General features: G+C 39.5%; 1 protein-coding gene across 3 annotated transcripts in view; it reads left to right on the top strand.

Moving 5' to 3' along the window:
- LOC105700680 (inositol-pentakisphosphate 2-kinase) overlaps window positions 1–25,532 on the top strand; it is a 79,288-nt gene that overhangs the window by 17,176 nt on the left and 36,580 nt on the right. For 2 of the 3 annotated variants that reach the window (XM_012426753.1, XM_012426752.1), the window contains exon 2: window positions 10,411–10,474. The exons of the other annotated variant lie outside the window; for it this stretch is intronic. The gene's annotated coding sequence lies outside the window, so the exon portion shown is untranslated. The remainder of the gene's footprint in view (window positions 1–10,410; window positions 10,475–25,532) is intronic. 3 annotated transcript variants of the gene reach the window in all.

The following is a 25,532-nucleotide window of genomic DNA, read 5'->3' as shown; positions in this document are numbered from 1 at the left end:
TTATTGGAAAAGGAACGCAATTTTGTCGTTCGATTTATTATAATTTGGTAGCTGCAACTGTTTTGATTAATTTTATAGGCTAACAATTTTTTTTATTAATTTCATACGCTTGGCCGACTAAAAACAAAATTCATTAGCGGAACGCGTGGTACAAGGAAACCTGATAACCGTCGCAAATTGTAGTTGCAAACTTCTCTTGTTTTTACAATGTTACGTTGTAAAGAATTTCAACTCAACTTGGGACCAAGGGATATGTCTCAGAGGATTGTTATCAACTTCGACAGCCGATTGTGATGTACCATGTAAGGCTCTTATTCGAGAATCAATTGTTCAGTCAAAAACGACCGAATCGGTAGTAGATAGAACTTTGCAGCGGATGCAGCCCGTTTTTTAGGACCTTCGTATCTGGTCGCGAGGCCCCATTCGGCGGGACCATGGCCCTCGGTTCTTTCGAAATGTGCACAACTCGTGGAGAAGATCTGGCAACGCCGGCGTAATTCCCCCATCATCCGGCCATTACGCCATTGGCGTACCTACCATGCCGCAAATCCTGCGAGGGAGCCTTGCAATGAATAGGGACAAACGAAGGAGCGTAAGAGGACAAAAACACGGGAATGACTTAAGTATCGATACTAATAATATTACGAATCGAATATCTTACCAACTCGAGTTGCTCGAATTCGGACTCAAGTCGACTCTTAAGTACCGATACTAGTGATACTAACTCAATGTACAAGAAAAATACACTACTAGTCGCATCACTAAACTATACGAATGACGCCTGTTCGCTCTAAGTGCGTCTTCTCTTCGGACAATTCATTAATGTACAGACGTGAATGACCACGTTATTAATTTAAATGTTAGTGAAGCTGATCATACGTGGGGACGAAAAGAAATTTCGTGCGGAGTATTGGCTTACTCCGAAAGTCCACCTACGCTTTTGCGGGCCATTGCCAGCCGGCGCGTCTGTGAAGACTGAAATTACCGGTACAGACAATGGACACTGTATAGACGTTCCCATTCGTCCATGGCGTCGAGATATTTCGCCCATTGAGGTTTTCATGCCACGGTCCAGGTTCTTCGCGCGTCCGGGTTATCACAAAGAGAGGCAGAGAGAGGATCGTTGCTCTGCCAGCTTAGGTGGCCAGAAATCCCTTGTTATGCCCCCTTGGGCGATTTGCACACATTCAGGGTGGAGTATTCGTGCGTATAGAACTCATCTACCCGATAGTCGTGTTTTTCACTTACATAGTTGCTCCATAAATTTCCACTTTTTACTACACTGTTAGAAATATTCATAAAATTTATGCACTCTTAGTACGTATGATTGTGATAGAATTATATATTTAATGTCATAAAAGTGAAGTTAGCATTTATTACAAATTTTTAAACGAACTTATAATTTCATGACATCGTGTTAAAACTTTACGAAATTGCGTGGGAAAATTAATATGAAAATTAATAAATATGTATTAAACCTAGGGCTCATTTTATAAATTTGCTGCTAATATTTACACATTCGTCTACTCACGGATAAAGCGATAAATCCTGTTTCTCAAGAAAAACATTTTCGTGGTTGCAGGAATTCCACTCAGGATTTGTAATGTATGTAATTGCTCAACTTGGCCGGTTTAATTTATAACTCGTATCAGAAATATTATATAAATTATATAACTATAAGCATGCAGTTTTAGACACGGTGTATAAGTTACAGGATTATATTTCTAGAGAGATTTCTATGTACAATTGCAACTTAAATTATTGCGAAATAATGGAAATCATATAAATAAAACGTAACAGATGTTCAGTTTCATTGTGTGATGTGGAACATTCTATGCGTTGATTGCAGATTCATAGCATGCGCTACGTAATTAGTACTGCATCGAGGCAGGAATATTCATATCATTAATTACAATGTTGTAGGACATCCGTCGAAGTAGAAATATTGACTACGTAACATATGCTGCGAAACTGTAACCGATACGATTAATGCCGCACATATTTTATATCGCAAGCGCTGCAGCATCGGTTACGATTTATTTACACGAACACTCCCTATTGAAACCTTGAAACTTTTTCTTCGGAAACATAATCGGGAAGTGAAAAAGATATTTCGTAGCTAGTTGTAATCAATGAACTGATCGAAGTAAAACTCTAGAAATCTCCTGAATTCATGGTTTTTGATGCCCTAATGGACCCTAGAGAGCCACCCTGCGCCATCTGTGATTTCAGTGGCAACTGAACAACAACAAAAAATTTTTTATTTAACCCAGACTAGAACCAAGACCACATTTCTTTATGGAAAATGAAATTTCACGAGCATCACGTTCTTGCTTAGGACCTTTATAATCACGTGCCGAAATTTCAAATGATTCGGTGCATCTAGTTTTGAGAAGTTTTATGAACATTTAGTTGTTTTATATATACAGAATGACCCTTTCATATCGCCTTAACACTATTTCTACCAAAGGTGTCAAAGGACACCTTTTAAAATTTTAATTTGAAATTATTTTCAAAGTTTAATCATTTTTTCTCAATTAATCTTTTGTTTTCGTATAATAATTGTCAAATTTATTTAGCGGTATCATTTTCCTCCAGCTCATGAAAACCTTTTGGTCGTAATAGGTATACACAAAATCGTGGTGGAAATAGTGTTAAATACCGAATACTCTTCTGCCCCTGGAAAATAGGGTCTGCCCTTGTTAGCTCATCAATTAATGTTTTGAGTTTTCGTATAATAATTATTAAATTTATTTAGCGGTATCATTTTCCTCCAGCTGATCGAAACCTTTTGGTCGAAATAGGTATACACAAAATCGTGGTGGAAATAGTGTTAAATACCGAATACTCTTCTGCCCCTGGAAAATAGGGTCTGCCTTTGTTAGCTCATCAATTAATGTTTTGAGTTTTCGTATAATAATTGTCAAATTTATTTAGCGGTATCATTTTCCTCCAGCTCATCGAAACCTTTTGGTCGAAATAGGTATACACAAAATCGTGGTAAAAATAGTGTTAAATACCGAATACTCATCTGTCCCTGGAAAATAGGGTCTGCCCTTGTTAGCTCATCAATTAATGTTTTGAGTTTTCGTATAATAATTGTTAAATTTATTTAGCGGTATCATTTTCCTCCATCTCATCGGAACCTTTTGGTCGAAATAGGTATACACAAAATCGTGGTAGAAATACTGTTAAATACCGAATACTCTTCTGCCCCTGGAAAATAGGGTCTGCCCTTGTTAGCTCGACATGCGCCGTAACAGCGTCTAGGAAAGTCTCTCCTTTTTGGTCTCGTACCATAAGAGACTCGGTCACGAGCGGCCCTTCTGCACGTCCGCCTTTGCTGCGGCTCGATCTCGATAGTCGAGAGGATCTGCTCCGTGCTGCGAATAACTGCCGCCTAACAATGAATTATCGCGCAAAAGGAGAGCGTCCCTAAAATCGGTCGTATATATCGTAGTTGGACAGATGGCGCGCGAATCTCGATTCCAATTCGAGATATCGATTTGAATGCGATTTGTGCATAATAAAGTTCGATTCTATATGCGAGATCTAACGAGTCTCCATGGAGACACTGTGGTTAAAAGTGAGATGAAACTTAAGTTTATTACAAAATTTGCCTTTAATTTTCTGGCTATTACGTGTACACAAGGGGCTATTATTAGAGATTTAATTCTTTACTTCCATACAATTATTTTCTACTTTATTACTTTCACCGTATTCGCTTATCTGCGAGAAATGCAGCTGTTAGACATTTCCCATGGAGATTTCTCTCCACGGCTGAAAACCATCACTTCGTGTTTCCTCGGCCTTATTACATGTACAGATAAGTTTGGTATCTCAAACTTAAGCCCAGTTCTAATACCGCTCGTTTGCCTTTTACGAATTTCTTTTTCCAGCGTTTGTGGTTTTTCGTTATACACATATCTACGTATGTGCAAACATAACTCTTATATACATTTTCGAAATAATTATGTAATTATGTAGGATTTCGAAATAACGAGTAATGTCCCTACTGTGAACCAGAAACCACCGTACACAAGCGGCAGAGATACACCCACGTATGTGTACATATTTTTCAACCGGTCCTCGCCGTACTGCAACCGGTCTGAACTATAATCGTTATATGAGTATATGGCGGAAATGTCTACAGATTTACATGTGCACGTGTAGACCCATAGTCGACGGTCCTTTCCGACCCATGGGGTAACCTAACCCTCATGGTCGGCATTTATGAAGGTTAGGAGTGGTCGGTGCTCGACAGATGGTTTTCGGAGGAGAAAGGGCTCGACGAGAAATTCGGGGCTTGGTCGAGCTTTACATGAGCTTGGACGAGCTTTGGACGAGCTTCGGCCATTTCGTGGCTTCCGTTGGCAAATTTCTGCCCAGGGATCTAAACCCAAAGACTCGCTTATAAGCGAGTCGATTTCCAGCATTTCGACATTTTGGTCGTGGCATTTAACTCGATACGGTTTTCCAGAAGATCGGCGCAAAGAAAGTTTGCCTGACGATGCCACTTAATGGCTTGAAAATCCACATATTTTTTTCCAAAAGATGTTATTATTGCACATGGGCCTTATTGCCCTAAGTAACCTTACATCAATGGTTTTTTAATGTAACTGTATTCATATGAATGCGGGGTTCTAGCTAGCATAAAACCACTATTTTCTAACCAAATTCAATCGAAACACCTAGCGTTTGCAAGATTTCACTATTTCAAGTGTTAAAACAATTTATTAACCGATCTCCGTTTCTCGTCGATTCGGTAAAGACATGTAACGTCATTTTTTCGAGACCTCCCTTTCGGTACACGGCTCCTGATGGTACGCATCGCTTTACATCCTGAGTGATAGGTGCTCCAATATATAATATGAGAAAAAGATCCTCCTGGCCAACAATTTGTATATAGTGCATCTTCTCGTGGTAAATATCGGTCGTTTTGAAATCAGGAGGACTTTATTACTTGCCGATCGAGTAGAGGCGCGTCTACTATCCGTTCCAAGATGGCGGCTGTAATTTCTCGCAAAACGAGAGACCGTCCCGGGGCCATTTCGCTCCTGAGGAGGATTTATCGTCTCGGATCGCTACTCTCTGGCGATACCGGTCTCCGATACAGTTAGCTCGACCTAGAAAATCTTCTCGGCCGAGACTCGTCTAACCGGGCCTGCCTGGTACAGTGGCGGACATGAATGCCTTCCCTGCAGACGCGGTAACGGCAGTGCATAGTGGGAAGGCATTCATGTCCACCAATGTACGTACGAAGCGATCCGATCGTCGAATCGAGTCCACGAGTCTCCGAACCGAGCCGATCCTTCGCCCGACCCGATCACACGTCATAAACCACAACATTTTTCAACGGTTTTGTTCTAATTAACTACCAAGGCTTGATTTAAAAAAAAAAAACATCCCGCGGTACAACGTGTCTCTTCAAACTTTGAACGCGTTTTCCTGGAGACACCGTCTTTCAGGACGCGTCTATGATGAATAAGTAGGATAATTTCAGTATCGTACTTGTTTCATTTGAAACGACGTGAATGGTACTCTCCATCAGTTATCGAACATTTTTACGATTAATCGAGGTGACGACTATTAAAAGATTATGAAAATTGGTATTATGCTCCTTGAAACGATATTTATGCGTTTTTAAATGCTCAAAATTTACTTATATAATTGATGTGGGCATTGGTTATTAATAACATGTACATGTCTGGTCTTTTCATCGGAATGGAATATTCGAAGATGATACGGTAAAAATAAGATCACAGAAATCACTGGTTTTTTTCTTGTCTCGTCCAGGGGGTACGTTCCTTCTGGGAGAGATAAAAATACGAGTTTCAAAACGATTCCCTTAGGTCGATTCGAAAATCATCGAAGTCAAACCCATTGTTTTTTTTCCTACGAGATGATTCGAGACACTGTTGCGTTTTAGAGAACGGGATGGATTTGACATAATTTTCTTCGCGGAGAGAAATTCATGGGGAATTTAATATAGTCACGTTTGATCGTGGAGAGTAGGGGAAACTAATTTATGCCGAAATCAAAGTAGTTCCACCGACACGTGTAGCTTCATTAAAACAGCTTCTCTGTCAGGCTTGCTCTGAAAATCATTTTTTTCCGGTCTTCGTAATTGGAGCCTGGAACAGGAGAAACGTGCAACGTCGTCCTCGTGTGTCTGACAGGGACACGTACGGTTTCCGGTAATTTCACTCCACGATCGAGGAGAAGTTTTGTCGTCGATTTCGCGTCCCTTTAAATTGCTCTATTAAATCCGAAGAGAGGGTTTTACTCTCGGCTTGAAATCCCGCAAGTTTCGTCTAGTCTGGAAAATCGTAATGGGTTTTTTAAGTGTATATATTCTTTGGGCCGTGTAACTACTGTGGTCGGAAACGCGAAGTGCTCGCACGAGCATTCGGCGCTTTTGCGTTCGCTCGCCTGGGATATTCAGCGTATCGATCGGTTTTCCAGTGATTATATCAGCGTTGCCACCGAGCAACCTACCATTATCACGTTTAAAGCGATATAGTCAACGGCTCGAAACCGTCGGTTTTGCACTCCATAACTTGTAAGGTAAAGGTTTCACGACCATTATCAGGGACGCACCATTCTGGGTATGGTCTCCTTGATACATTACGAGACGAGACCTTCGTCGACATTCTTGCACGATCGCTAGATTTGCATTCGAGGCGAACCGTAAAAAAAAAAACACATTGTCCTATATACTATATATTGAATAGCCTAAGTAAGATTTTCATTGTTGGTGACGGAAGAGAATGCTTCGAGTATATGCTATTTGGTAGTGATGTTTTACGTCAATACCACCTTTGCATTCGAGGCGAACCGTAAAAAAAAACACACGTTGTCCTATATACTATATATTGAATAGCCTAAGTAAGATTTTTATTGTTGGTGACGGAAGAGAATGCTTCGAGTATATGCTATTTGGTAGTGATGTTTTACGTCAAAACCACCTTTGCATTCGAGGCGAACCGTAAAAAAAAACACACATTGTCCTATATACTATATATTGAATAACCTAAGTAAGATTTTTATTGTTGGTGACGGAAGAGAATGCTTCGAGTATATGCTATTTGATAGTGATGTTTTACGTCAAAACCACCTATTTCAATTTTTTATTCGTAAAAAAAGTTAAATGCCGGAGGTTTTTCCCCCTTGAGTTGCGATCGGATTGTCAATGTGATACTTAATTTATAATCGTCATGTTTAGATGGAGGCAGGATTTTTAAAGAAGAAAAATCATTTCCCATTGACATACCTCATGGTCGTCTAGATGTGTTTTATTATACGAGAAGCAATGGAGGTTTTATTCAACGTGATCATTCTAAGTGGTCCATCATTTACCGTCGTTCCATTTAATGCACATCACGAGGACCCATCGTTGAATGTAGAGTATGTAGTTATGTGCCTACAAATCGTTTTTGGAGTTTTCGCGGAGTAGAGTTTGCTCGGAAATGATAATTATTATTTATTCATTCGTTATATTAAACATTCGGAGCTCGGCGCACACCGGGTGAAATAGTGGGTACATGACATTAAATTTCACGTGGACATAGTGAACTTAACATTAATACTGCAAGCATGAATCATTTCTGTAGGTTTTTATGCCTTGCGTTATCTACCATTGTTTAAAATGAATATCAATCGACTCCATTTCAATAAAATTCCGTTTCCGGATCGGAGAAACGCTAAATCCAAAGTCATTCCCTCTTGCTGTACGGAATAAATGTTTGTCTAATTTAAGGCTTTGCCAATATTGTCGTACTTATGAGAAAATTGAGCAGGATTTGCAGTCTGCTTGTTAGAATTGCACCATGCCGTAGAAATGTATCTAGATTTCCACCAGGAACAATAGTATCAGGGAGAGATGAGAGGTCTTGCAAGGTCTGTTGAAATAATTCCGACAAGTATTACATTGTGGTAGAGTTTCATTCTAAATGTACTTGTAACGTGAAGCACGTGACTTTTCAATAAGCGTGATAAATTTTAGTATGTATTTTATACCTTTCTCGTAGCATAATGCGCCTATTGTGTGTTTCCTGAATTCATGATGTGCTCAACACTGAAATGAAATCACGATCGACGCGACATTTCATGGGACCGCTTTTATAACGTGACATCTGCCCTCTTCTGCTTTCTCTTTGGTAGGACTTTCCTTGTACCCATGTCTTATATCGTTGCTGTAGAGTCGGAAATTTCTGTCTATTATTATCTCGAACCATTAAGTTGTTCAGAAAGTTATTCAAGTTTTTGCGGCTCAACGTATGAGGTTTTATTTTCAAATAATATTGTTTTCCCATGCGTGTGCATGTTACATATTTTAAAATACCGACTTTGCTCTATATCTTCACAACGATAATTGTTTTAAATATTTTTGTATTATTTAGACCATTTAATTAAAATGGAGAAGGGATCGGAAGAAGCAACAAAGCGGCTTTAGGCTGAAATTTAGGGATATCGTACCGTCCGTCAAATTGTACTACTACGATATTTAAGAAGATACCATAAAAAATGGTCAACTAAAAAATTATGAACAAACTTGCGAGATTTGTTTATACTTAACTATTTGGTGGTAGCATCGGTGGAGACTAAAGTTAGAGGCATATTATATAGTTCGTTAACGCGTTACTAATTTTACCGCAGATATTGTCACTAGTCATTGTAAAAAATGTTATTTAATTTACATGCAGTGTAACCTTTTGTTTAAACTCAAACAGACGTTCCGAAAATGATAAAACTGAAAACAACTCCCGGTCGGGAATATTGTATCACCGCATAATTGGGTAATTCGTCCCAATACGATTAACCCAACTGCGTTTATTAAATCAAAACTTTGGTTATCTAAATACTTAACCTTCGATAAAAATGATTCTGTTCAGAAATAATATCAAAAAGAAAGATGGAGCATGGTCATAAGGTATTCGGTTTCGCCTAAGTTACCTTACTCGGTATTTTCGAATGTTCCCGGCGTGCGTCCGTAAATTCCCTATAAATGGAATACTTTTTTCCCATATATTCATGCAATATGCAGAGAAGATATTTATGGTAGGCGGGTGGGTAATCGAGGTTCGTGAGAGCGTTAAATGCGGACTCCTGTATATACATATACAGTTTGTACTCCGAGAAATATATAATTGGGTAATTCGTCCCAATACGATTAACCCAACTGCGTTTATTAAATCAAAACTTTGGTTATTTAAATACTTAACCTTCGATAAAAATGATTCTGTTCAGAAATAATATCAAAAAGAAAGATGGAGCATAGTCATAAGGTATTCGGTTTCGCCTAAGTTACCTTATTCGGTATTTTCGAATGTTTCCGGCGTGCGTCCGTAAATTCCCTATAAATGGAATACTTTTTTCCCATATATTCATGCAATATGCAGAGAAAATATTTATGGTAGGCGGGTGGGTAATCGAGGTTCGTGAGAGCGTTAAATGCGGACTCCTGTACATACATATACAGTTTGTACTCCGAGAAATATATAATTGGGTAATTCGTCCCAATACGATTAACCCAACTGCGTTTATTAAATCAAAATTTTGGTTATTTAAATACTTAACCTTCGATAAAAATGATTCTGTTCAGAAATAATATCAAAAAGAAAGATGGAGCATGGTCATAAGGTATTCGGTTTCGCCTAAGTTACCTTACTCGGTATTTTCGAATGTTCCCGGCGTGCGTCCGTAAATTCCCTATAAATGGAATACTTTTTTCCCATATATTCATGCAATATGCAGAGAAGATATTTATGGTAGGCGGGTGGGTAATCGAGGTTCGTGAGAGCGTTAAATGCGGACTCCTGTATACATACAGTTTGTACTCCGAGAAACCGTTCGTTGCTCGTGGGATACACGTTTCGAGCCGGGAAATAACTTTTACGGTTAGCTCGGGATAATCATCCCGTGATACTCCGGATGAAATGTCGTAAGGCTCGCACTTTAATCTCGAGCCAAAGTGGCGAAACTTCAAAGTCGAAATGCGCAAACAGGAACAACGCGTTCCCATAGGTCGGGAATTAAGGTCGAGTACGGAATTTCATTTGTCGGATTAGATTTCTTACAGCTCCCCGATCGTTCGTTATTATTCTTTCTGAAAGACTTACTTTTCCGCTGATCGTTTCGCAGGCGACTAATCGCGTTAGAAAAATACTTGACAAATATGATTAAGTACGGTCCGTACACTTTTTTGCTATTCCTCATGACACGTATTTCAATCTCATAAACTGGTTCTTGTTGCTAGCAAATTGCCGCGATTAAAAAGTGCTACGTACAAACATCTTTCCGTAAACACATTAATGCATACTTAAGTCGATTTCGATGCATAAATTATTGCACTCGGATTTCACGAGATCGTTCGGAAAGATTTGTTTGACATTTCCTTTTGTTTTCTAGGGTTACACATCGAGCACTTCCAATGGCATTGCCGTTCCCCATTATAATGCCATATTCTTAAACTGTAAGTACTTGAATTTATGAAGTATATGGTTGGCGTTATTGATTATTATTATTTTTTTATTATTCAATTACAGCCAAAGGTACATGTTATATCTAGTGAAATTAACACCCATATACTTGCCTTCGTAATAGATACATGAAAATGTTCATTAACCGTCAAGTAATTTCCATCGATTGTTTAGTGATCGGTATTTTACTACGGCTTAACAAGATAATCGTCGCATGAGATAAGCCATATGTTTACGGAACCGATATTTCACTATTGACAATTAGAGCAGCGATTAACGAAAGAAAAACATTCATATAAATAATCGAGGATTCAAATCCCCGTTGATACCGGCGTCAACGATAACACCGTCGATAAGCTGAGACGTTCGAAAGTTCGCGTTACCGTCATATGAAATCCGCAAACATGCATTTACGAGTTGATATTTAATTTCATGAATATATTATCTCACGTGAGAACTTGCTTGCGGTAATAATTTACGGACTCGGCAGATAAACCAAATTGGGTTAACGAAGTGGCAACTGTAACGCCTCGAGACGTAATCAAGTCGAGCTCGATTTGCTAAGTGCTTAAAAGTGGGAAACAATCCCCGCGAAACCAAGTACGAAAGATGTCATAATTTGCGGGCCCGGCTCAGAGATTAAAGGTATACCTCCCGGAGTCACGATACAAGTATGGTAATTTCTAGCGTACTCCTTTTTCTTGAGACGCGGGTTAGTCAAGCGAGAATCGCAAATAGCCGGGTCTCTCCGCAAAACGTAACGCATTTACGGGACGCATTAACGGCTAGCGTTTACTATTGCGTTAGTCATCGCAGTTAGAGGAGCTCTCTAGACGTAGTATTTGGCGTGTATTTTCCACGGGTCTCACGGACGCGGATTCGAGGCAAGGATGTCGCAAGCCTCGGGTGTCATGTAGGACTCGCTAACGTTAAATGCGCATAAACCCTCGATAGCACCGATTCGGTATACGCCGACGGGTCCTTGGAACGATATCGTCGTCGCTTGCGATATCTTTGACAGACTTCCACCTAGATTCCTTTTGTAAACCAGAGTTAATGTCGAGCCGACTCTTATTGTCGATTTTGTTTTCGGGGTCTTTTTGCGGGATGCGGAATCGACCGAAGTGCCATTCGAGGCAATGTGGGAGTGCTGCACTACTAGGAATGTTCATAAAATTCATGCACGTATCATTGTAGTAGAATTGTACATTTAATGCCCTAAAAGTGAATTGGTATACATTTATTACTAATTTATAAACGAAGTTATAATTTGATGACATGTTAAAACATTGTGAAATTGCGGAGGAAAATTGATACACTTATGCTCTAAACCTATATATATGTTTGAATCAATATATATGCTTGTTCGACTGTATAACAAAGAAAAAATACTCTTCGTTCAAATAGATCTTCACTGGCTACTATCAAGAAAATAACATCAAATGAAATTAAGGCAAATTACAAAGACTTTTAAATTTTCTTAAGCTCAGGTCTGTTTAACTCGTCGTGATTACATTTTCTACCCTTTTTTTCGCAAAATCACTTGCACTTGATATTAACTTGCCACTTGAGATCCAACACTGATAATTCTTACAAAATTAGTTTTACCGTAGCCAAGAAATTTCTTTAGCAAGAAATGTTTAGATTGCCGCAAGAAATCAATTTCGTGTAGTGAGTAAGTTTTTTGCTCAGGGTACGCAACGGTCGGGCAGGGAATGAAATCTCATTGTCCCTGTACAAGTACCTCCCCAAGTGACATTAACGTATTCATTACACGCGTTTTAAACATACTTGAAAGGAATCGCTGCATATTCATAGAAAACATTCGGTGTCACCTGTTGAATTTGTTTCGAGCGTTCGGTACAGAGTGATGTCACGTTTTTTATGACTGAAGCTCACGTTCAATGAACGTTCAGGTCTGCTTTCTGCAGAAAGTCGAGCTTAATTCCTTCGAAGCTTCGAGCCTTAAGGGGATGAGAAAGTGGCATCCGAAAAGTCAATCGTTCATGAAACTTTTCGCTGAACTGGGTGTACCGAATCCTTTGAAATTTTACAACATGAATATGGAGTCTACAAGAAAGGTCCTGGCACTCATGATATTTCATTTTTTTGTACAAAATTTACAAAACACCTATAAACAAATTGTTAAAAAATTGAGATTTCCCGAGTTTCAGGACCTTCCTTATAGTCTACATATTCACGTAGTGAAGTTTGAAATGATTCGGTAAACCCAATTCGGAAAAGAGTTTCATTAATGAAACGATAATACCGTTTCTTTCCGTTTATTATTTTTTACATACTTATTTGCGAGTTGTTTAAACCACTTAACGTATACGGAGTTCATTCGTGAGCCGAGCAACGTAAATGGCACATTTGTGGGAGAAACCTTAAGCGAAGGGCTTAAGTTTATCGTGTTTCTTTATTTGTTACGGTGCCAGTGTATTTTCCTCGATCGGGTACTTAGTCGCAAATAGTCAGAAGTTATTTCTTTCGTTCCTAAGCCAATAACGAGATTTTAAGCGACCGAGAAACTCATCGCCGGTGTGCCTGGCGCAGAAACGCAAGGCGGATGAGTTAGTCGGGACTTGTCCCGTTGTCCGGTACCGGTTAGGAATATCCGTTTAATGGTTAAGAATTTAATGGCCATGGTAATTCAGACACTGGACCCTGCTCCGATTCCCCCGTCGATTTTACAACGAGATCCATTGCACGTTCCTCGCAGGCGCACCGTTTAGAAATACGCCTTTATGTCGCGCTTACGAAACGCTCCAAACGATCGGCATTGTCTCTCATTTCGAAATGGAGACAAAAGCGACCCTTCGCGGCAGTTCGTTTCGTAAGTGTTTTCAATTCAGTGAGGAGACGACAGTCGGCAAATTTCGACGTTCGAAGCTCCCTGCGAAACAATCCAAGCCGTTTTGTTGATCGAGATTATTTTCATCTGAGATTGCTTACATCATGAGATTCATTGTGTTTATGGATTAATTAATTTATAGTGGACTAACAGTAGAGCGCGTTACGTATTAACCGCGTTATACGGGAGTCTACTGTATTTTACCTTTACTTCTGATTTTATCCGAATGTGTATATAAAGCAATGAATAATTAAGAGTTTCGAAAAACAGCAAATGACTTACAGAGGATAAACGTCTTTTTCCGAAGTCTCGGGGGCATATTACACCTGACAGCTTTCATAATCCCCAAAAACAAGTGTAATTTATTCGAAACATAATTTTCTAGTTACGTATTTCCTTAATAACTTAATGTATAGTAATTGTATAGAATCCGGAGGAAAGGTTTTAAGAAATTGGCCATAATTTGGACATTGAGCTTCTTTTGTAATGGTTAATTCGTTAACCACGTGGTTTTAATGGTTACTCGGTTATACACTTACGACGTAACGTACTTATCGTATGTACTTCCATAGTCCAGGCAGATTTACGACCACCAGAAATATTTAAAAGCATTTCTTTTCATTAAATTGGTACATATAATACTCAGGGATCGATGCGTATTTTACAAACCAAGCACAAAGAAATGTGAGGAGAAACGAAGCGAGTCTTTGAATGGTATCAAAGAATAATTTCGTAAGTCAAAGAATAATGATATGACTGAAATAAACTGTCATCATTCCGAAGTACCGTTCCATTCAATTTATTCGAGTGAAATAATGATTCTTTGAATGAAGAAAATATTTCTTTGGTTCAATTTTTTTCTCATGGTGCTATCCACCAGATGCGATAGGAATACGCGTCCATCGCGGTCGATATTACATGCACTCCAAGTCCTCTATGCAAGTATGACCCTACCTCTCGAACTGTATTTCGAGCCGTATACAAAGGCGGCTAAAGCCAGCATATATATTACGAGAGCATAGCCATGAAAGCTTTCCGAAAAGCCGCACACCACGGTTCGGGTCATCGGGTCGTAAAAACTCGGCTGGTGGATTTTCCTAACCTTTGAATGGGTATCCACCATTTCGCGCGGTCTGAATAGGTCACCGAAACCCGGCTGGGTAAATGGACACGGTTTTACAATGGGCCAGGGTTTATTGTATACGTGAAATAAACGGTTCGAGTGAAACGGTGCCAAGTGAAAGCCCTGTCTTTTCGCAGAGTCCACTTTGAAAGACGCTCTTCCGCCGATACGAATTAGTCACCGAGCACTACCGTAAATCCGGTGTACGGCTACTCGGTACATTTATTGCCGACCTCGTCGATGCAAACGCGCACACGGTAATGGTATCTTTACGGCCATTTATGGGAGCACCTGAGAACCGTACTTACGTCGAACGAATCCGTTTCCTGAACGGGGAGAAATCTTCCACTGGTCTGCAAACGGCTTTGAACAAAATCCAGATCGATTCTCGTCCATGGGACGCATAATTCCCATATACCTTTGCTCAATGCCCAGTTACGCCAACCTCGGTTACGAGTTGCACGTTCCCCCGCGTTTTAACGTCGGGTTAATTTTCATTCCTCGCCGTTTAGATTAACCAGCCGAATTAGATCGTTTAGCTAAGGCTAATCGAACTTCAACCTAAGAACTGCAGAAAAACTGCATTTCAGCCAATTACCGTCAACTCAACTTACCTCGAATGGGGCACGATTAGTTGATCATGCTCTAAATAAATGTGGGAAAATGTTTAGGTTTTTAACCCATGGTTAACTTTAACCTACGGTTAGGTAATCAGGGAGTTAACCGAGGTTGGAACCGGGCGTAAGACTCCAGACCAGATATGCCGGGCTGGTGTGACCGCAACTTTACGGTTCCATGAACATGCAGCCATGGTTTCGCGAACTCGTTCTTCGATGGGTCAACTCGCGAGCATTCGCTTCCATAATGGGAACCAGGCTCCTCCGAGTTGTTGGGGACATTCGCCATTCGGCCGGGGTTGGTCAACGTCGGCCTGCGCTCGAGAAAATCGCGCTTTTGCTCGTAAGGTGGAGTGAAACCCCCCTCGAATCAGTTGATTCGAATACGACACTTTTTTAAGGGTATTGGACCACTGCCCGAAAATTTCACACATGACTCGTGATCATCTAAGAATTGTCCTGACGTTCAAAATTTGGATTTTTGTCTCGGGTTATTGTTTCTTATATTTATACTTGTTGCAGACAAAATTCATATTGTACGTACTTATGTTAAATATTCGCGTTCGGGACTTAAGCGATGTTAATATATTCATTGCTCGTGTTACACGTATCTATCGGGAAACGTTGTATATTCATAGAGCACTAGGTGTCATTTGTTGAATATGTTCCGATGGTGGACGCGATTACAATAGATATAGGGTTTATAATACGCATCCAGCGTTAAAAATCTATTTGAAATAAAACAGTCCTTCCTTTCACTAAATATTGATTTAATAAATCGAAAGGGGATTTTTTAATCGATTAAACGTTAGAGCGTTGCAACTAAATGGACCCGATTTTAATGGAATTTTCAATATAAATTAGATTCATATTTTTTCAGTACTCTGTATTATAAGATGGAATAATCGTAGACAGTGCTTCTAATATGTACGTAATTGATGCAAGGAAATATTATTCGGATTAGTAAAGTACCGTTGTCTCTCTAGATGGATAATTGTAATGTCGGTCGATGCTCGAATAGTGAAAGAGTAGATTTTCCATCGATTTCCCGAGACAAAAGCTTCGTAATCGGGTCATAAATTTAAATATGAAAGGCTGTAGGGTTGCGAAGGCATTCGCATATAAAGTACCACTAACCCTTTCAATCGAAATTCATTCCTCTTTCAAAGAACACTCTGCTATTTCCTTTCTCGCTTTCACGTGGAAACGTGTTTTTGTTCAAATATCGCAATTCTAATGGAAAAGATATTTCCCTGTTATCATAGAAACACACGATACTCGTAACTACCTTATGTATATTTTTTTATTTATAAACATGCATACATTTCCCACGTAGTTCGCGTTGATATGACATCGATTTGTATATAAAAATGCAACGAAAACGTATCAATTATCTCATTAACATAAAATGTTCTCGATTGTTACACGGAATTCGTACATTTGTTAAAATGCTTGTATTTTCGGAGCGTTTCATGAAATTTTATAGTACGTAGGAAGTATATGAATGTACCAATACTTGGAACAGTATACGCGTATCTTGCATGTCTATATTTTTAAAAAGGCTCGTACTCTCGGAAAATTTCTTGAAATATGAAACTCACATGGCACACCTCTATTGGTCGGATCGACAATACCTCGACAACATTTTTAACAATATTTCATCCCGGATTGGATACCAAATCCTTACAAGAAAAAATACTGTCGTAACATTAACCTCCTTTATGCAACCAAATTACATAAATACTATTTTCGTCATTCTTACACCTTTAATCTCAAAGTGGAATAAACATATGTGATTATATTCTACCTATACGTGGCAGAAGTACAATTACGTAAATCGGAGGTGCATGTAAATAATCGGAATATCTGTGACAGCCCTTGAGATCCGAATACATAATTCCCCCCCAAGTAATCGAATTTCCAATAAGGTCCGCATTTCTTGAATGGTTCTTATAAATACAGGTTTAAATAGTCATTTACTCCTGTGAATGTCAATCATTTCTCACCACGTTTCGCGTAAACAAATGTGTCGGCCTGGTATCTCGGTAAATTGCGCTTTAGGAGTGTTGAACATTCTTATCGCTAATAGGTGTAGTGCTCGAGAGTGTCGCGAGTTTTGAAATATGACGACGAAAAACATGCGGATTATCGGAATCTGTAGCAAGGTACCGACTCGTAATGTACTTAGAATGTTTCACTCTTATTCCGAATACCACTAGTACGCATCTCCACTCGCTAAGGCAATCTAGCCGTGTCGAAACGATCGGCAGCGCTCAACCGAGAGATCCATTCGGCCGATATCTTGCTTGCCTTCCCACGAGAAGCTATCCCGCCGTGTTCGTATCCGAACATCCCCGACATACGAACCGTACTCGCGTATCCTCGGAAATTCTGGTTCTCGAGTTACCGCGAGCGAAGAACCATCCTATTGAGCGCCTCGACACGATTCGCTTTATCCCTGAGACTTTGCCTTCGCGGAGAAAAAGAAGAGCCTTAAGGCGATGTGAAAGTGCCGTGAAGAGGTCTCGTTTATGAAACATTTCTCCGTGCTGAATCTACCGGATCGTTTCAAACGTGACAATGTGAACATGAAAACTGCGAAGAAGGTCCCGACGGCCAGAAAAGTTGAATTTTTTAAAAATTTGTACATATGTATGCTTTCAATATTTTTGATAAATAATGAAATTTCATGAGTTTTAGGACCTACATTCAAGTTGTAAAGTTTTAAGCGATTCGGTACATCTTCTTCGTAGAAAAGTTTCATGACGATTGACGCCACTTTCACGTCACTTTAATATTAATAGCGATGGAATTGGTGCATCAAAAGCAAAAAAAAAATTGTTGGTGCAACGAAGGTAATTATTATAGATATTTATCTGTAATTTTAACGGATTTGAGTAACGAAGAACGGAGACGGATTCCAATAAATTTCTGGTCCCACTAATTCGGAAGAGTTCTTCTCGTCTTCGTACGAGAATTTCACGCATCTCCTCTTCCCATCGATTCAAAAAGAACTTAGCTCAGCGTACGAATTGAATTCGGACGCCACACCAGGTATGGCCCTACAAGAGCAAGAATTGCATCGATGAATTCGATTCGCCACGGTACAGTTTCGCAAGGAGCTCTCGGCGAGAATCGCTTGCGACGTGGATTGACCTTAAAGCAACATCAAGCAGATTCGGATTCGAAGTAACGGAGTTCCTCGAGCGAGCTGCTCTCTCTCCGACGTTTCCCATCGCCATTGCACGCCACGCTTCGTAACTTCGCCAGTTCGCGAATCTCTTATGCTGCACACACCACGGTGCATACGTTCGAGGCGGCGTGTTAATAAAATATTCCCGCTAAAGACGACGGAATATGCCAGAGCGATTTTACCATTTGCATGCTAAATTCACCCTACGCAAAATGCTTTAAAAATGTCAGCACACTCGCATCGGAAAAAGTTCTTAAGGTGATATGAAAGGGTCGCTCTATATACGTGTATGAAACGTCAGGGGATATTTATAAAACTCTTCTCCAAACTGGATGCATCAAATCGTTGGAAACTTCAGCATATAATTATAGAGGCCCTAAAGAAGGCACATGAAATTTTATTTTTAATAAAAAGATGTTTATCTCAGACTAGAACCAAGAATACATTTTTTTTTTTTTAATGAAATTTCATGAGCACCATGTTCTTCCTTAGGGCCTTCATAATCACGTGCTGAAGTTTCAAATGATTCGGTGCACCCAGTTTGAAGAAAAGTTTTATCAATATTTTGACGTTTTATATATATAGAATGATCTTGTCATATCGCTTTAAGGTGACGTGAAAGGGTATATATACATCCAACATTTGGTTCAATATTGCCTGCACGCCTTCGCGAATTTCGCCCATATCCCAAAAGGGCTTATCCGGCTAAGGGTTAATGTCGGTAAATAATGACACCAATTTCTTCAAACACTTCTGACCGTTCAATTCCCGAAACATTGTAATGGATTCAGGTTCCATCCTAGTAATATGGGTAATCTCTAGAAAATCAAATTACTTACGGGAATCATGAAATCCAGGTTTCCCTCTCCTCCGTAAGTTCATCTCCACGAGTGTTGTGGATTATCGCGTTAACAGGAAATAAGATGTCCAAAAATGGTACATTTGCCAAGAGTGAACGAGGAAACGCGTATTTAACGTTTCTCAATGGATTTCCCAGGGAAAGTTCAACGTTCCTTATGCAATACGTGAAATTGTATATATTAGTATTGAGAAGATAATTTTTACCGCTGATAGCGTATAGGAGGAAACCGCAGTTCAGGAAAACCAGTTGGTAAAAGAGTTCGTTTGCGACACCTGCGTCGTCGGGGAAATTTCGTACCGCTCCATGGCGGCGAATCGATACATTTTTTATGCAAAGACAGTGCAGCTCGAGTGTTCGTAACAGCAGTTTTGGAACAGCTGTGTCGAACCCTTGTGCGTGGGAAAGGCAGCGGCCTGTAGTGTCACCGTTAAAACCGCCTTTCGGTAAAAGCGCCTCGATATAGCCTCCGGTTATTCGATACGATCGAATCATCGGTCCGTTTTCGGTGGTCACTGGAAATGAGATTTATTACGTGCACGCAACGCGCAATATGGTCCGTCGAAAGAGTACTCGATACTCTTGAACCGAAAAAAAAATAGAGATTAACATTCGCAAAGAATACATATGTGCCCATAATTATGAAAGTGATCTAAGTCATATATTTTTTGTTTCGAAATTACATTGAATTAATTTCGTTTGAAATAATATGGCGTGAAATAACTGATAAACTCATTTTTTTTTTAATTTTGACTTAGACCACTTTCATAACTATGGGCACATATCACGGCCCGCGTTAACCGCGCTCCTATATAAATATTCATTACCCATAGTTATTTTCCTCCTATTTTGTTTGTCTTTATTCCGTACATTGAAAACCGAATTTTGGATATCCTAAATCCAGCAAATAAACGAAAGAAATAAAAAATCAAAGACCGATGTAATCTGTTTACAGGGCACGAGTGCGAGGTGATCGATGCAATTGGGCAACTCGCTTCAAAGAATTTCGTTCCGTTAAGGCGATATGAAAGTTATTCTATATATATGAAACGTCAACATTTTTATAAAACTTTTCTCGAAATTGGGTGCGCCGAATCATTTGAAAGTTCGACACGTGATGACGAAGGCTCTAAGGAAGAACGCGTTGCCCGTGAAATGTCACCAATTTTCTTTTTATTTAACCCGGACTAAAACGAAGACCACATTTTTTGTGAAAAATGAAATTTCATCGTCAGCGCGTTCTTCCTTAGGGACTCCATGATCCCGTGCTGAAGTTTCAAATGATTCGGCGCGCCCAGTTTGGGAAAATGTTTTATAAATGTTTTGACGTTCTGATATATAGAGAATGACCCTTTCGTATCACCTTAAGCTTTCTGATAAGTATCGATAACCTCGACGGTTCGCGGTTCGCTCCTACGGGAGGATAATACCAGAGGTTTCGTGTCGCGCCGTCGTAGACCGTTTTCTCCTACGATGATTTTCTAGTTAGCCAGTCCGGAAAAGTGCGTGAATAGCAGAGAACGGCCAACGCCTTCCGGGCGCCGCACCTCGGCCTACATCGTCTCCCATGTTCCGCTACAACCTAGACGGCAAAAATACAGGTAAAGCTCACAGGAGTGTCCGAACCAGAAATCTCGAACTATCGGACGCTCGTCTGCGGTTTCAATAAACCCGTTTGCAAATGCAAATCGACATTATCGATATGCGTAGGCTAGACGATCGGCGATCCGTTGTTTCCGTGCCATTCTCTGATTCTTAAGATGATACGAAACTGTGATATATACGTACCAAAAAGTCCAAATATTTATAAAACTTTTCTCCAAACTGGGTGCGCCATATTATCTAAAACTTTAACACGTGATTATGGAGGCTCTAAGGAAGAACGCGCTGGCCGTGAAATTTCATTTTTTGGAATAAGAATATGTTTCTTGGTTCTTGTCCGAGATAAGTACAACTTTATACGGTACACTTCACTTCTTCAAACAAAATTTTTTGTTCTTTAGCCTAGAACCAGTCATTTTTTTTTGTGAAAAATTAAATTTCACGAGCTTCGCGTTCTTCCTTAGGTAGATACCCTCCATATTCACATTGTAAGGTTTGAAACGTTTCGGTATATTTATTTCGGAGAAAAGTTTCATAGAGACCTAATACCGACCGCTCATAAGAATGTCTAAACCAGAAACCTCAAATTACCGTCCGCACGTACGCATTCGGAACGGAAATTTTAGTCAGCCCGTTATCAATGATGTGCGCAATACCGGAGGCAAACAGATTTCTGGAGAAGCATAACGCGCAGTAATTCCTGTAACCGCAAAATGCTCTCTCTATATACCTGCGTGAATTTGAGTACGTATAAGAAACAAAAAAAAGGGCTAACTTCGTGTCGCTCACAGCTTTCTGTCTAAAAAAGAAATGAGAAATTATGGATCAAGCGTCGACAGTCGTAACGTAACCGATTATGGTTAGTTCGTTGTTAATCACTCGCTAATAAAGACCAACCGATAAACCGTTCCGGATCCAGGTAAGTCTTTACGTTGTACTCGTTAATAGGCATACCTACGGTCATTTCCGGCAATCTAAAGCCATATGGAGTGGCTTCTAATTGAAACAATAATTTTCGATAAATACGGTACATAGGTAGAGAAACGAGCGGTATATACCTGTTTTGTACAAATATGTAGTAATTAACGCAGTCACGTAATGGCACCCCGGACGGGCTCTACGAGCGCAGTGTACCCATTCGAACCGCCACATAAACAGGAAAAGTTCCTTCCCACGTAAACAGGCCGTTTGAAGTTTATATATAAACTACAATCAACGTGTAACTGGTAATTTACATGCGGAACATGCGGTGGTTGCGTAACCCCGTTTACTTATGACGTTTTACTTAAAAGGAATGGTTCGATTTGGAGCGGTTCCGAAATTCAGGCTGAAAGCGAGGGCGAAATTGGCCGCATTTCTTGATTTTATTTAATTTATTTAATTTGGAGGGTTTGGATTGGGTTTTCCATTCAGAGAAGATTGGGGGCTGTGCACGATTTCCACTGGAAGTGTTGTACGTTGCAAAAGAGTACCGCAGCGAAACGAATTCACGGCGCAATTCTTGTTTTTCTAGGGCCGATCCTGAAATGGGGCACAAAGTTGTAAGGCACCCTTTCGTCATGCTGCACCTTGAGCTCAGCCCCGAAATCGACTTTCATAATTGACCGAGATTTTCTTCCATGTTTTTTTTTTTTTTTTTTCCCTAAGTGATCTTTGTAAAAGTGACATGCGTGACGGTGAGAATGTTCGACGCTCAATGAACGTGAACGAACGATGTAGAGTCGTCCTACGGGGTAAATTAACCAATGTTTCATAGATTTGTTGCTTTTTACTTATCATTTTTAATTTTATCATACATTCCTAATTATGTCCCATACTTTTGTTGGTACTTAATATGCTTTGTTGCTGCTTGCTACAAAAACTATGTTGGAGGGTAAACTTTTTCAGTCCACTTTTATCTTTCTTAATACAGTATGTTGCTTTTTATCATTTTGAAAATATGGCATATTTAAATTCTATTGAGCTTTGCATCGCTGTGTATAGATTTTAAAATAAAGTTGTTTATCATTTGTCAATATGTTTTCGATTGTTAAAATGACTGACAAGCTCTTGGCGTCGCGCTGACTTAGTTTTACTGTCATCGTCCGTGCTTCAAGTATATTCCGTATAATTATTAATTACTTCACTTAAAGTAATGAGCTAAGTTTGGTGTGGTCTAAATTTATTGAATAAACATTAAAGTGTCTAATGCAAAGTTCGAAGAGAAGTTGAAGCAAATGCTCATAGAAAAATCTAAAGATGAGTGTAAAAAGACGACGAGGAAATGGAAACGGCAAGTCAGGACGAAACTGCGACATTCTGTGAATTTAAACAAAAACCTTCGATCGATCAATTCTTTTCAACGGTAAATATTATATCCTTACTGGACCACTATAACTTCGTTCCTACTACTACCTAACTTTGGAAGTACTGACCACTATAACGCTATGCTTCAATTTTCGCTTCTGCATTTTTCTACTTATTATCCATCGTTAATCCAATACCAACTATGACGGGAGTGCGTGACTTTTTCATACTTCTCCTGGCGAAGGTCTCTCAATGACATCAGCCGACAATTCTAAAAATATGAGAAACACGGCGTTGCTTATCGCTACCAACTTACCGGCATTTTAACGCTTCCATGGCTTAATGGCATAAATATGTAAAGAGATTTTTTCACGTCTACGAGGGAAACATCGCAAATCCGAGGTTAGTACAACCGTATGGGCTCCATAAAATACAAGGTTGGTTTTTCGCTTTTGCTGCAGTATACTCTGTACAAAGAGTGAGTTCGACGTACGATTAATACTACGTGAACTAACGGCAGAACATCCGCGATCGAACCATAAGCTGAATCATAAAAAGCTACATATATGTACCTATGTAAGAACTACACCAGACAGAGCACAAGAGATTGTAAGTGCCACGTTTCAGTTCGTACATACTTTTCATTACGGATATGCACATGCTTGTGCGTACTGGAATTAAAATTGTGATATCGCGTTGTTTCATAATGTCACATGCTCCAGATATATGTACGTTCAGTGACTCTCCTCGACTATGTCAAAGTTTGCAGCAAATGTGCAATACTTTAAGTGCACGATATGTAACGGGTCGCGATACCATGCTAGAAATATCGAACGATAAGGAGAATCGTGAATAAACAATGTTTTCTCAATTGCCGCCTTTTCTTTGTTACTGTATGTACATACTTACGTACTAAATTTTCCCTCACTTTTTTGCCCCAACTGTTACATCGTTAATAAAAATATTATAATTTCATAAGATTTTTATTAATATTAGTTGAATATTTCTCGGACTCAAAAATGCCACTGCAATAAACACATACAAACGATCATAAAATTAAAAAAAAAAAAGACATAAAAAAGTTATAAACAATATGTACCGATTTTGGAATTCACATCACCTTAATAAGATCGTATTTCTAATCTGTGAATAATATCATATATTTTCCGGGAAAAAAGACAAGAATGTTTTCAGAATTGAGCTAATATATTGCTTCACCGAACGACATAATTGTTTAATTTTTTTTCACGTGGTCTGATATGAATTATATCGTAGCATACGTGCGCAGCATCAAGTACTCAAGAAAAAATACTTACGGTTAATTTCGAAGAGAGCAGAAAAGAGAAATAGAGCAAGAGAGTCAGGTTTATTGATACGGACCGTCATAAAATTTCGGCTGGGGGAATTACCGGTCAGGTAAATTTCACCGAATCTTTTCCACCTTCTCGATTGGTTCGTACGTCCAAAAAGATTTACCCTGAATTCTCTACTTCGCATTAAGTATTTTTATCAATGCGTCATCAAAATTGGTCGGCGTTACTCACGCTCATTCCGATAAGCTAACCTCGATTTACCTGGAAAAAATATAGTCGCGTTAACATCCGAGACGGGAACTTCACCTTGCCATCTTAACAGGGAAGTTTCATATTCGATCTCGCTTCTTACAATTACTCCGTCACGAGGATAGAGTTCGAAGGTTCTAAGTAAGAAAATTAGAGAAGGTAACTGAAACACCCAGTAAGTTACCGAGAATATCGAGAATTTATGAGAACGTTAATTCTTGTATTTATACTTTAGGCTTCATCATTTAATTAACATTTCTTTTCGATGCACTTCGGAGTTCAAGTTAGGCATGTATATTACTAAAAACTATTGAATATAGTTTTATTTACCGCCAGTTAAAAGCATTCGTGCAAAACTTTACATGGAATTCCATGTAAATTTTTGGAAGGAATTCCAAATAAAACTTTATATCCGTCGTTTCAAGAATAAGGTCGACATTTTATTAATCCAACGACGTCGTTCGACGAAGCGAACGAGAGGTCGCAAATATTTAAGTTCTCATAATTTCTCGGGGAAAAAAAAACTTTCAAGAAATTACCGATAAGTTACCAGGAATTTCTCATCGTTCCTGACGTAACTTGTCGAGGTTAGAACTTTATGCGAGGATATCGTCGGCCATTATGCTCGGTACTCTGCATTCTTTTATTCGGTCTTTGTGTCTCTCAGTTCACGGAAGGAAAATTATCGAAAAGGGACGAGCGATCATAGCTTTCCCAGCTCCAATTACGACTCGTCCTAACCTCGTTCCACTTGGAAAATATAGTGGCATAATAGCCAAGATGCTATCTCGTTTCGTTGTCGTAGCGGAGCGTGGCTTTTTGTTCGGTCTCGCCTCCGACAATTACTCGGTCACGTTTCTCCCCTTTCGAGGTCCGCCATGGGAGCTTCGGTGCAGCTGTCCAATCCCCGAACGTCAGAAACAACCAATGAAACTCCCGATCCTAGAGGGTAGTC

Source organism: Orussus abietinus, unplaced genomic scaffold (genome assembly GCF_000612105.2).
Source record: "Orussus abietinus isolate OABI.00-Male unplaced genomic scaffold, Oabi_2.0 scaffold139, whole genome shotgun sequence".
Lineage (NCBI taxonomy): Eukaryota > Metazoa > Arthropoda > Insecta > Hymenoptera > Orussidae > Orussus > Orussus abietinus.
This window is presented reverse-complemented; position numbering and strand designations above follow the sequence as displayed.